This window comes from Terrapene carolina, unplaced genomic scaffold (assembly GCF_002925995.2).
Source record: "Terrapene carolina triunguis isolate 2854851 unplaced genomic scaffold, T_m_triunguis-2.0 Scaffold238, whole genome shotgun sequence".
In the NCBI taxonomy this organism is placed as follows: Eukaryota; Metazoa; Chordata; order Testudines; family Emydidae; genus Terrapene; species Terrapene triunguis.
Genome location: NW_020664589.1, coordinates 10,995,596 through 11,007,916, shown reverse-complemented (window position 1 = coordinate 11,007,916; position 12,321 = coordinate 10,995,596). Strand labels below are relative to the sequence as shown.

The 12,321-nt window shown below is 47.4% G+C and overlaps 1 protein-coding gene across 2 annotated transcripts in view; it reads left to right on the top strand.

Moving 5' to 3' along the window:
* The first annotated feature begins 1,039 nt into the window (after positions 1-1,039).
* BRD3 (bromodomain containing 3) overlaps positions 1,040-12,321 on the top strand; it is a 50,940-nt gene continuing 39,658 nt past the window's right edge. For both annotated transcript variants that reach the window (XM_024206661.3, XM_024206660.3), the window contains exon 1: positions 1,040-1,107. The gene's annotated coding sequence lies outside the window, so the exon portion shown is untranslated. The remainder of the gene's footprint in view (positions 1,108-12,321) is intronic.

Genomic DNA, 12,321 nt, shown 5'->3' with positions numbered 1-12,321 from the left:
TACTGACATTCAAATGTTTCCACTGGATTCATTTGTTTTTTAATTGCTATATTTTATTTTGTACTGAAGGAATTAATCATATTTTTGGTTATAATAATGTGTTGGTTTTTATATTGTTCTTTTTCCCAATGTTTGGATTTGTTGATCCAATTCAGCATATATTCTATTGCTCTTTTTGTTACAACTTGGTTGTGCTTCCAAGAATGTTCATATCTGATTCTCTTTAGAGTGTGTGTTTTTAATATCTACACTTTATTTGTTTACAATTTGCATTTGGATTATTGCATCATTTTTTATTTTGATTTGCAATGGTTGATGCACGATACATATATTATGAAATGCATCAACCACTGCAAAACTGTAACATGATTTGCACTTGGATGCATTTCATGCCATGCTATTATGGCTTGCATTGTTTTTATTGTGACTTGTATTGCTTGTTGCATAATAACTGTGAGTGCGCTCTAGCCAATGCAAACCATAAAAACAAAAAAGTATACAAATACAGCTCCTATGACCTTGGTATACAACTGCACGCATGTTTCCAGGAGATAAAAACGCATTATAGGGCTCTGAAAGAATCTGCACATTTCCAGTTGCACTTTTAAGGGCTCTTGTCGTTGTACCTTTAGAGACTGAGAGGAGCAAAGCCAGGCAGAGAGGGGAAGCCTGGATTTTCACCCAGCATTGTCTGCCCTTGGGGAGACCCCCAGCCAACAGATCTTTACAGATTTTTGCCGCAAGTCCCCCACAAACCAACCTAGAGCTTGCCTCTCCTGGGGAAGGAGCATGTTTAAATGTCATATACGCCCGCTGACCTGGGAATAACCCCCTACTGTTTCTCTCTTCTGCCCGCTGGTCCAACGGAGGAAGAGTGGGGGGAGGCAGACTGGAGGAGCGCGGGGGATGCTGGGACTTGCAGTCCTCAGGACTACCGCTGTCCTTTCCCATGCTCGGTGCAAAAACTGCCTTCCCCACCTGGCTTTGCGCCGAGGCGCATGAGCGCTCCATCGCTTTAGCGCATCTATTATGCTGCCTTGCTGAGGATAAAAAGAAGAGCAACTGGAGGGACTATAAGGCAAACGTTGCTGGAGCTGCCGGGGCAAAGTAATCTATTTAATCTTACCCTTTATTCGTTCGATGCTTTGTTTTGCGTTGCTCGCACCGGGCCATGTTTTCTGGAGGAGGGGGAGTGAGGGGGGGGGGGGGGGGAATGCAAAACCCACTTGGGAAAGGTTTTTGCTCTTTTTTTTTTTTTTTTTTTGCAAGCCCTTTAACGCTCCCCTTGGTTCTGCAGCCTTTGTGCATTGCAACAATGTAACAAAGCCAGCTGGCGATCGGATACAGTGTGGCTGCTGATTTCTCTCGCGCTCTCTTTATAGTCTTCTTCCCCCTCCTCCTTCCTCTAACCCGGCGCCCAAAGCAGCCCCATCAGGAGCTCTGGGGGGGGATGTCTGCAACGGAGACCCTGCCTCTCGCATGGCATCCCCCTCTCTGCCGATCCATCCCCCCACGCCCCATCCCCCCAAAAGGCACAGACTGGAGTTTGTGCGGCGCTGGGAGGTCGCAGTCCATCGTCCTTACGGAAGGGATTTTTTCCTCTCTCTCTCTCTTTCTCCTTCTGCCCGCCATCTTTTGAAGGGGAAAATTAGGGGCGAGGAAAAAGGAGGGCTTCAGGCTTCATGTAAAATAACCATAATAATTAATAAAAGAGCCAAAGACCCGTTCGTAGCTCAGGCCACGCAGATGGGTTTACAGCTCCGCCAATCCCCTGCAAGCAAATGGCTAGTCAGTTACAAGCCCCTAGTCAATTTCACAGGAGCACAAAGTATTCCCCCTCCCCCCGTCCCCCGGTCCCCTTGGCTGAGCTCTGAGTTGCAAGAAGCCGGAGAGAAGGAGTTGGGGCCGTGGAAGTGTTTTCAAGGCGCGGAGTTGGTCTCTGCTGTCTGGTTTTTGTGCACCGAGCTCGAGGGTGCCCGGGTTGTGTGTCTGGCCAAGAAAGGGCAGCAAACTGCGAAGTGTGTCCCTGGGAGAAAAGCTTCTAATGTTGAGTGATCACTTGATTTGCTCACAGCCATTTCCCCGCCCTGGTTTACTCCCCTGCAAGGTAGGAGAGGGTCTGAAGCAGGTTGCCTCGATAATAGTATAAAATGCATGTAAACATGGGGGGCGAGGGGGGGGGACTGAACCAAACTCCTGCAAATAAATTAAAAGAAAGGGATAGTTGCCTAAAGTGACACATCTTAAGATGTAAATCTCGGTGCAAAAAGAAACCTGGGCTACAAATAATATTTTGTGTGAAATCCAAATAAAAGAACGGTCACTGTGCTACCAACAGTGCCTCAGGTGGGGGAAAGAGAGGAGTTAAACATTTAAAACTCTAATGTCACGCTTTGCCATTTATACTCTTTGTTTACTCCTTGCCCCAACTTGGAAAATGGAGCTAGCCCACTGTTTCCAGTCTAGTCAGTTTCACTTTCAGGCTTTCACACTATGCTGCAATGTTTGGGTTACAAACATCACAGTGGGAGTGTTTTAGCCTAAAGGAGAAGTCCTACAGAATATAAATCCGGAGTCAATTTAACAAGGTTCTTTAGGAAATGTAACATCCCCATAGAAAGAACCCTTGGTAGGGCAGAGAATGATCTCCTTTCCATAGGTTTTCTTTTAACCATCCTGTAACAGGTCTGCCACATGGATATGTTTTTCCATTGATAGCTATAGGAATGAAAGCAAAAAACCCAAACCCAACCTTTTAGTTTAGAAGAGAAATAACACTCTCATTAACGCTGTGAAAGCTCTCTCTCTCCTTTTAAATACGAGCCTTAAAATTCCAGTTTAAGCCACTCTGCATTATTAAATAGTAGTTAGGGGAAAGCACAATTAGCAAAGCGCACCTGGTGTCCCCTGCTGCGGAAGAGCTGTTTTTGACAGGCTAGTTAGTATTTTTAATGCACACAGAGTTATGCGAGTCATGCTAAGGGGATGTCTCCAAATTAAACTGGAAATTAAGATCAAAGGCTGTAACTCTGTCCTTAGCTCACCCTGTAATATGTCAAGGTGTTAGATAGGACTTGGGTCACCTACCATATGTGCTATAATATTCAGGTTCATGGGGAGGTGGGGGGTTAAAACTGCAGAATAAATTGTTTCCTTCAAGAACAAAAGGTGAGATCAGTAATTGACAAATAATTACAGTTTTGTATTGCTTTTATCAAAGTAATACTTTGAAAAAAGGGGAATACGCTGCATGTGTTAAGTGCTCTCCTAATGTGAAGACCATAGAACTAGGAGACCAGGACAGCTCCAAACGACCTCTAATATATTTTGTTAGCTTAGAATTTTAGGGAGTTTCAAATTATACACCTGCAAGGCTTTGCTGAATAGCATGGCTTCCAGCCTAGATGCCTTGTTTTTATAAAACGGTTTAGTTCACAATCTCTTGTGTGTGACTAGAATAAGCCCCAAGATCGTATTTCTCTTTTCCTTGCCTCAGTCAATTTAAAATACGCATTCACGTATTTGGTGCTTTCAGACAATGCTTAATGAATGAGGTGGGAGTGTGTGTAACAGTTGTCCTCAAAATCCAGTGTAAGCTCGACCACAATTCTATGTGCTATGCTGTATATACAGTATTTGATGCATAGGCAGTAACTGTTCATACCAAAGACCCTTATTAGAAATGATTGTTATACGTGCGGGTTAAAATTTTCAATGATGCTTAAATGATTTAGGAGTCTAAATCTTATTATCAAAAGTGACTTGGGCACTTAGGGGCTAAAGCCCATTGACTTCCAATAAGATGTAACCTCCTAAGTCTTTTGAAATGGGACTTAGGTGACTTTGAAATTTTTGCCTGCAGTCACTTTTTAAAACATCAGCCCAGACATTTTACATTTATTCTTTTTCTTTTAATGTGCTGAGAGTTTAGTTTCTATTGTAGGCGACAGTGTTCTTTCACATTTTATTTTTAAGTGAAGCTGGTTTTGTGAGAGAGTGTCTGAAAATGAAACCCATTTGAAACCACAGTTATGCGTTCCTGCACCGCTAAAACTTAATGGGTGGACTGCCATAAACCAAAATTTATGCAAAGATCCGTTTCTCTTGGGCTAGAGACTTTGTATTACGCAGCGGCATCCCAGAATTATGTTTCCAACATAAGTCTCGTCCCGTAAAACTAGGGGACAATAACAGAGTTTCTTATAAACTTAAACCATGACCCCAGATTCTGTGATCTAGTCTGTCTGAGCAGAGCCCCTGGCCTGCACAGACCCATTGATGCGAATGTGATTTGCATGTGTTGAGAGGTTAGGATTGCACTTGCATGTGCATCTTTAATACATGCCCATGTGAAATGATATAGCTTAAAATTTGTGTTGTTCAGACCTTTTAAAAATGCACCTGTACAATAAGGGCTTGGCCCGACATCCATTGCAGTCTGTCGCCAGGTCTACACAACAACGTTTTGCTGGCATAACTATGTCAGTTAAGAGTGTACAAAAAATCATAACCCTAACCGGCATAGCTATGTCAATATATTCAGTTTATACTGGCAAAAGATCTAAGCTGCGTCTCCATTAGGGAGGATAGCTACACCAGCAAAGCCTTTGTAATATAGACTAGGCCTTAGACTCTCACTCGTTTTCACTTGAGAATCTGTAAGCCTGATAGTTCTCACTGGCAGCACAAATGCCGCAACAGTCTAACCAGTGGCACTGGAACCCTTTTAATAGTGGGGGTGCTGAAAGCCAGCCCCCTTACCCCTCTTTGCACCCCACCCCTCCCCACAGCTGGGGCTGGGAGCAGTGCTGTGTCTTCGGGAGGGGGGACCCGGACGGGGGCAAGGGGACAAAGACTGGGGGTGGGCATGGGGCTCGCAGCTAGGACCCCTTTGTGCGGGGCCAGTAGCAAAGCCCCAGCTGTGGGGCTAGCAGCTGGAAGCGGGGGGGCCAGGTGTGGGGGCACGGGGCCAGTGGCCAGGGAGCAGGGCCAGTGCCCCAAGAGCAGAGCCCTGGGCGCGGGACTGAGAGTGGGGCCCCGGACACAGGGCCAGTGGCTGGGGAGCGGGGCCTGCAGCTGGGACCCAAGCCGCTGGCCCCATGCAAAACCTGGGGGTGCTTCAGTACCCCTAGTTCCCATGCCTGTAAGTCTAACCCCTCTTCTCAGCAACAGCCGAGCGATGTAAAGAGGACTCACATTTCAAAGACTTAGGCCTGGTCTACACTTAAAAATTAGATCGACCTAGCCATGTTGCTCAGGGCTGTGAAAAATTTTGCGCCCTGAGTGCTGTAGTTAGGTCGACCTAACGCCCAGTGTACACACAGATAGGTCAGTGGAATAGTCTTCCATCAACCTAGCTACCGCCTCTTGGAGAGGTGGATTAACTACCTCAACAGAAAACCCCCTTCCGTCCATATAGGAAGCGTTGACACTATAGTGGTACGGCGGCACAGCTGCTGTGCTGTGTCTGTGCCACTGTAGTGTAAACTTACCCCGTTACTTTTACAAAATATATCACTCTCCATCTACTTTGGTATACAATTACTATACATTCGGACTAATTTACACTTGTTTAAAGAAATGAACAAAGAACATTTTGCAGCGCAGCATCCTTGATTGTTCTTTAATACCACTTATTCTCCTCTTTTTGCTTATTTGCACAATTCATTAATCCACAGTGGTCTCCCAGTCATTAGCTTGAGCCCTATGTTTTGTTTTGTTTTTAAAAGTACTGCATTCTTCTGCAGTAATAGCCCAGAGCACTATTGTAAACAGCGGAGTTCTGGGAACTAGCAAGGTGCGCCTTACCCGTTGTCTGGGACCGTGCTCAGTGGGCTGATGGTTTGCACCCTCAGGAAGTTTGCGGATGACACTAAGCTGGGGGGAGAGGTAGATACGCTGGAGCACTGGTGGGCAACCTGCGGCCCACGGGCCGCATGCATCCCGTCAGGATAATCTGCTGGCGGGCTGCTAGACCATTTGTTTACATTTGCATGGCCGCCCGCAGCTCCCAGTGGCCATGGTTCGCCGTTCCTCGCCAATGGGAGCTGCGGGATGTGGCAGCCAGGCCTGTGCTACGTCCCGCAGCTCCCACTGGCCGGGAACGGTGAACCGCAGCTACTGGGAGCTGCGAGCGGCCAGGCAAATGTAAACAAATGATCTGGCGGATTACCCTGATGGGCCGCAGGTTGCCCACCATTGTGCTGGAGGGTAGGGATAGGGTCCAGAGTGACCTAAACAAATTGGAGGATTGGGCTAAAAGAAAGCTGATGAGGTTTAACAAGAACAAGTGCAGAGTCCTGCACTTAGGATGGAAGAATCCCATGCAGGCTGGGGACCAACTGGCTAAGCAGCAGTTCTGTAGAAAAGGACCTGGGGATTACAGTGGACGAGAAGCTGGATATGAGTCAACAGTGTGCCCTTGTTGCCAAGAAGGCTAACGGCATAGTGGGCTGCATTAATAGGAGCATTGCCAGCAGATCGAGGGAAGTGATTATTCCCCTCTATTCGGCACTGGTGAGGCCACATCTGGAGTATTGTGTCCACTTTTGGGCCCCCCACTACAGAAAGGATGTGGGCAAATTGAAGAGAGTCCAGCGGAGGGCAACAAAAATGTTCAGGGGACTGAGGCACATGACTTACAAGGAGAGGCTGAGGGAACTGGGCTTATTTAGTCTGCAGAAGAGAAGAGTGAGGGGGGATTTGATAGCAGCCTTCAACTACCTGAAGGGGGGGTTCCAAAGAGGATGGAGTTAGGCTGTTCTCAGTGGTGGCAGATGACAAGGCAAGGAGCAATGGTCTCAAGTTGCAGTGGGGGAGGTCTAGGTTGGATATTAGGAAAAACTATTTCTCTAGGAGGGTGGTGAAGCACTGGAATGGTTTACTTTGGGAGGTGGTGGAATCTCCATTCTTAGAGGTTTTAAAGGTCTGGCTTGACAAAGCCCTGGCTGGGATGATTTAGTTGGGGTTGGTCCTGCTTTGAGCAGGGGGTTGGACTAGATGACCTCCTGAGGTCTCTTCCAACCCTAATCTTCTATGATTCTGTGATTCTCCAAAATATCCCCTCTCAGGCTGTTAGTTTCTGTTGCATCTTACTGTGGTTTCAGCTTTCTTTATGTAAATCATTATTTCTTGATGGAGGTGGAACACTGGCCAGGCTCTATTAGTTAGAAATACTCCTTGTGTGGTTTTATACATTGCCTGCCACTAGACCCTATTTTAGAAGGCAAGGATTTAAAAACAAAAATGCTCCTGGATACTGGTGTGGACGTTTGTAATAAGCTGTTAGATAAAGCTGGCCAATGCTGCTCTCTCTCATTACTTTTTAGTAGAGTCTCATAATAAGGCGCAAACGAAAGAAACACTTGTATCTATTTTGGGGGCCCTTGCTTACCTTGCCAGGACTGGTTCTCTTCTTAGCTCCTTGTTTTGCTCAGTCGGACAAGCAGGCACCATAGCCCTTCATTGAGTGTCAGCCACATGGGTAGCCTCTGTAAAAATACTTATTTGTTTGTCCTTTCCCGCCTCCCAGTCCCATCATTCTGGTTGCAACTCAACTGTCTCCTCCCCCTCACCAATACAATGGGCCTAGAAAGTACTATTTGGTATGAAATTTCAAGGAGTTGGGAGATGGGTCAGAACCAGGGTACCTGATCCAAACACTCCTGAACTTTGAGGAAGTTTAGGTCCAACCTGCATGGCTTGGGCCCATTTCTGGTTGCCATGGCACCTTGAGAATGTTCCACCAGGTATGTTTCTTGAGCGCCCCTGTTCTGTTCTGTGTGCCCTAATCAAAGGCCGAATGGTGGTGTCCCCATTCGTGTTGTGAGCACTAACTCCCATGAATACATTGCAAGTCAGTGTTTACCTGTTTACCGGTGTGCGTAAGAAGTCCACAGTATAGCCCTTTTTTTGGCTGAAAAGCCCCCTTTTTAAAAGAAATCACCTGTTTCCGCTAATGTGGTCTTGCCAGTGGTGCGGCTAGAGCGCAACTTTGCTAAAACAGTTTTAACAAATGAGCAATCGGGCTTCAGGACATCGCTACACAGCACTGTCCACACACACAATATGCACTGATATAACTAACACACTGTCGACAGGAGAACATTGCACTGGTATCACTTGAATCCTATATAGTTAGTTAAACCAGTGCAAAAGCCTGTGTGGAAGCTCTCCTTTCGGTATAAAGCCTGGTCTACATGCAGTTTTTGCACTGGTATTACTATTTTGGTTAGGGTATGTGTGATTTTTTCCCCCCACTTATACTGGCACAACCCCTAGTGTAGATGCTGTGCCCTATACCGGTATGGTTTATTCCCTTTCCTGTGTGGGAATAAGCTATACTGGAATAAGAACTTTTATATGACTATCTATGGGGGGATTGTACTGTTTTAATCATACTTGTATACCTAAAACCAGGGGTGGGCAAACTTTTTGGCCCAAGGGCCACAGCGGGGAATAAAAATTGTATGGAGGGCCATGAATGCTCACAAAATTGGGGTTGGGGTGTGGGCTCTGGGGTGGGGCTGAGGATGAGGAATTTGGGGTGTAGGAAGGTGCTCTGGGCTGTGACCAAGGGGTTCAGAGGGCAGAAGGGGTATCAGGGCTGGGGCAGGAGGTTGGGGTGTGGGGAGAGGCTCAGGGGTGTGGCCCCCAACCTAGCGCTCCCCGGAGCAGGTCCGAGACGCATGGTGAGGCCCTGGACCCAGTGTCCCGGCCAGAGCGGGGCCATACCACATGGCTCGGCCCCTGACCCAGCGCCTCAGCCGGAGCAGGGCCACACCATGCAGCTCAGCCCCTGACCCAGCGCCCCAGCCGGAGCGCCAGAGCGGGTCCAAGCCGCGTGGTGTGGACCCCGACCCAGCGCCCCGGCCGGAGTGAGACCGAGCCGCGTGGTGCGGCTCAGGGGCTGGCTTAAAATGGCTCCGGCCTGCGGGCCGTAGTTTGCCCACCCCTGCCTAAAACAGTATCACTTTTGTGTGTAGGTGAGGCCTAAAAATGGCTGCTTATGGTTTAATTAAACTTGTTCTTGACTGACTTAAGCTAAACCAAAACCAGCCACTCTTAAACCGAAATAAGTGTGTCCACACACAACCTTTCGCGCCTGTTCAATTACACTGGTTTAAATTCACACCTTTAAATTATAACGGTGCCATTTTCTTGTGAAGACAAGACCTTTACATTGGTTTAGAAGCAGATTTAGTTAAATTGATGCAACCCACTTGTATGGATGCTCTTAAACTGATTTAAGAGTGCCTCATATTTATTTACCTAGGCTTTGTCTGCAGGGAAAGGTTGCCCCGGCATAATTTACAGTGTGAATTTGAGCCGATATTTAAATTGGTGCGAACCCTTGTATAGAAGTTGTTTTTCGGTTTAAGGTCTTGTCTACACACACAACTATAACTATGCTGGTATAATTAAAGCAGTGCAGCACCGCAGGCTATGTCTACACTACAGACTTCAGCCTGCCTAGCTGTGTCAGTCGGCACATGAAGGGGGGTGAACCTTGACCACCGTAACTGCGGCAACAAAGGCTGTTAGCGCTGACACAGTTACACTGGCAAAACTGCCCTTTTATCAGTATAATTTATTTTGGTCGGGGGGCAGCGGTGAAATAAGTTATACTGGTAAAAGCGCAGCTTTGCCTGTGTCGCTGCATCCACACTCGGAGTGCTTGGCCGGTATAGTATATTGCAGCGGTTCTCAAACTTTGGGTCGGGACCCCAAAGTGCGTCACCGCCCTGTTTTAATGGGGTCTCCAGGGCTGGCGTAAGACTTGCTGGGGGCCAAAACGAAGCCCGAGCCCCACCGCCCGGGGCCGAAGCCAAAGCCCGAGGGCTTCAGCCTTGTGTGGCGGGGCTCAGGTTACAGGCCCCCTTCCTGGGGCTGAAGCCCTTGGGCTTCGGCTTTGCTCTTGCCCTGGATAGTGGTGCTCGGGCTTTGGCTCCCCCACCCGGGGTGGCAGGGCTCAGGTGAGCTCAGGCTTCGGTCCCCCCTCCTGGGGTCGTGTAGCAATTTTTGTTGTCAGAAGGGGGTCATGGTGCAATGAAGTTTGACAACCCCTGGTCTACGGGTAGAGCTCCACTGGTAAGTTGCTCCTAGTGTGGATATAGTTATGCTGGAATAAACATGCTTATACAGGTCTAGCTATTCTCATATAGGAAGGGAAATAAGCTATACTGGTATAAGGCACCTTTAGACGGGTATAACTGCTATGGATTGTATACTGGTATGGCTTCATGCACCTTTACGCTTGTCCACAGTAGGGATGTACCAGTATAACTATGTCAGTAAAAAAACCCAGACCCCTAACTGACATGGTTAGACCGTACTAAAACAGTATGTAGGCCCAGAGTAAGGGCTGGTCTACACTGAATACTTACACTGGCATAGCTGCATGTCTCAGGGGTGGGAAAAATCCACGCCCCTGAGAGAAATAGCTCTGCTGACCTAACTCCCCGGCGTAGACCGTCCTAGGCCAATGGAATTGGTCAGTCAGCCTAGCTACCACCTTTCGGGATTGTGGATTAACGGCAGTGACAGGAGAACCCCTCCCGTTGCTGTAGTGAGTATCTATAGTGACCGCTGCTGTAGTGGCGTAAGTGTGTAGACCAGGGGTGGCCAACCTGTGACTCCGGAGCCGCATGTGGCTCTTCAGAAGTTAATATGCTGCTCCTTGCATAGGCACCGACTCTGGGGCTGGAGCTACAGGCACCAACTTTTCAATGTGCCAGGGGCTGCTCACTGCTCAACCCCTGGCTCTGCCCCAGGCCCTGCCCCCACTCCACCTCTTCCCCCGAGCCTGCCATGCCCTCGCTCTCTCCTCCCATCCCCACCAGAGCCTCCTGCACAGTTGATCATGGCAGGTGGGAGGGGTGGGGAGGGAGCGGGAGGCACTGATTGGTGGGGCTGCCGGGCAGGAGGTGCTGCAGGTTGGAGTGGGGGGAGCTAATGGGGGGCTGCTGACATATTACTGTGGCTCTTTGGCAATGTACATTGGTAAATTCTGGCTCCTTCTCAGGCTCAGGTTGGCCGCCTCTGGTGTAGACATACCCTTAGGCTTTGTCTACACTGGCACTTGCATCACTAAAACTTTTGTCGCTCAGGGGTGTGAGAAAACACCCCCCTGAACGACAAAAGTTTTAATGATGAAAAGCGCCGGTGTGGCCAGTGCTTCGTTGGCGGAAACGGTGCTCCCGGCGATGAAGCTACCGTCCCTCGTTGGAGGTGGTTTTATTTTGTTGCTGGGAGAACTCTCTCACGGTGATAAAGAGCGGCCACACAGTGCACCTGCAGCAGTACAGCCACGCCGTAGCAATGTGCACAGTGTAGACATAACCTAAATCGTCTTTGCTTTTAAAATATATTTCAGTCCACGTATTTACTGGGAAGTATCCATCATGAGAACTGAAATACTAGTTCACTGATTCTGACAAAGACATCTTGTGCTTTTCAGCCTGGGTTTTCAAAGGAGTTTAAGGGCGTTAGAAGCCCAACTATTGTAATGAGAATTGGGTGCGTCATTCACTTGGCCCCATTTGAAAACCCTAGCCTTAATATTAACGTGTGATTGGTTTGCGTGCGTTGGGTTAATTAAGTTAAAAAGCAAACAATCATCGTCCTTAATATTTTTGCCTTACAGCAAATCCATTCTATTTCGTGATCTGAGACTTTATTTTGTTTTATTTTTGGAGCAAGAGAAGCAATTGCTGGCACAAAGAATGTGTTGGAGGGAAATCTTGGTGACGGGAGTTGCTTTCTGTTGAATCAACACAGTAGTTATGTTGTGTCTTATGAAATGCTTCTGAGCAAGTCGGCATGTAGTTCTGTCTCTGTGTTTGGAACTTTGTCTTAATTATCAGTGTTCGCATTGAGCTGAACCTTGGGATGAGGTTCAGTTCAGGGCCATGTGTCTGACTCTCCTGAAGGCATTAGGAATTCTTATGTGTAACCAGACGATACAAATCAGTATTACCCAGAATTATGTGTTTTGCATATCAGATGTATATGGGGACAATGATCTTCCGACTAGCCAGTAAAATATTGGACCCCATTTTTTTTGCATTGCCTCTGTATGTACTGTGCCGCCTAGCACGCCTTTTGGAACTACTCTGCCTTTAAAAAAAAAAAAAAAAAAAACATTAAGAAGGGATATGTTGTTGTTGCATATATCCTCTTAAAAACGAATCCAGATGGAAGTTGAATGTGGTTGTGTCTACAAGCACAATCTGGAAATACTTCAAACTTTCCCTAATTGATATCTGTTTATAGGGACCTACACTGGTATCGTATTTATTGTTTAAAAGCCCTTCCACAGAT